Here is a 1,713-nt window from a genome sequence, read left to right on the forward strand (position 1 = left end):
GAATGCACCTACAATGTGAATTTCAGACCCCTCCATGATTTCTAAGTGGGAGAACTTGCAAAATCGCAGGGTGTTCAAATACTTCTGTTCCTCACTGTAACTAGTTTTCACACTCTCATTTGCATCATGTGGTGTTAATGTGGTACAGCTGACTGGGAAGCTTACTGGTCATTGTAAATGTACCTTAGATTACTCTGATTTAGCATTTTATTTTCCTCCATAACACATGTGGATGTATTTTTGAAGCAAATATCTACTAAAGACAGTTTTCAATAAGTTCTCAGCTCTGCCTGTTGTCAGTTGTGTACTTTCTTTAAAGAGTCAAAACCACATTCACTTAGGAAAAAACATGACAAATTTCTTGCCCTGTGTGTGTTGGACAGTTGGGGCAACTACTGTGCATGCAGGTGGATGTTTCCCCAGACACCAAATGAAGGGTAGATGGATTGACAGGTTGATTTTTTTTGTGTGTGTTTTTAATTTTGAAGAAAAAGAAGAATCTTCAGAATCTGCTTTACTGGCCAGGTGTGTCGGACACACGAGGAATTTGACTCTAGTACATCGGCTCTCGATGTGCATGTATATATCCCCATGCAAGGGGCGAGTAAACAGTAAACCAACATAAGGCTGTGTAGTATAACCAAATAAGCCGTATTAACAGCAACAACAGTGCAAACAATCAAAATAAGCAGTATAAACAGGTAGTGAATGCTACCTTAGCATCTGAGCTTTCTAATCACAGTAACCAGCCCTGTCTTTATTATGAACATGTGATTAAGCGGTGCCCTACTTCTGGTTTTAATTCTAGTGAACTCCTGCAGCTGCCAGTCTGGGGGGCATAGTGTTGTTTTAGTGTTTTTTGTGTGTTCACCTCATAAAAAGCTGTCTCTCGTCCCTCTGAGCCATCAGTGACCACACTGTTGCACTGGCAGACATGTCCCTTCACCATGAACACACACTCTAATTTACTCTGACTCAGTCCCACACACACCATCCTGCTGCCAGCGATACTCACTGGAGACCAAATGTGGATTCATCTGTCTCTGGAAGTAGTCTCCAACAGATGCACAGTTTCTTCCTGTTTCTGCAACGTGTACTAAAAACTTTTGGTCCAGCTGGAAATTACTGAGCATTTAAAAAAATGAAAAAACCTTGCAAATATATAGTTTCATGTTTTGTCTTTAGGGGACGGCAGTCAGTGTTGTTTTTGGTCTTTTTGTTGAACATTAGAAACCTACTGTATAGACTCACCCTGTAGTAGCTCCTGCAGAGTTCATGTTGACCTGTGAAAATCTCATAAAACAAAGCTTCCACTATGCCAAACAGTGTATAGATATTTGTGTGAACAGAACTACTAGATCCCATCATCGCTAGAACCCTCTCAGTGAACAGCACCAATCTGAGTATAAAACAGTGGTAGAAAGAGCTTTTAGGTCATTTAAAGCAGCATATCACACTAAAGAAAACCACATGAACAATCCTGGAAGCAGAAGTATAAGCAAAAAAATGCATTTGTTATGCAGACTGGTCCCTGTAAGTTTATGCTTTTATTTAACAGCATTTATTCTTAATGCATTAACTGGTACTTTAATTAAAAGTAAAGCAGATGTTAATGCATCATTGCACAGCTTCATAGGGCTGCAGACTGTGGGCTCATTCTCCATAGGTTTGTCACTATAAGCTTTTTTCCATTTGATGTGTTGCAAATATTAC

Source organism: Monopterus albus, unplaced genomic scaffold (genome assembly GCF_001952655.1).
Source record: "Monopterus albus unplaced genomic scaffold, M_albus_1.0 scaffold341.1, whole genome shotgun sequence".
In the NCBI taxonomy this organism is placed as follows: domain Eukaryota; kingdom Metazoa; phylum Chordata; class Actinopteri; order Synbranchiformes; family Synbranchidae; genus Monopterus; species Monopterus albus.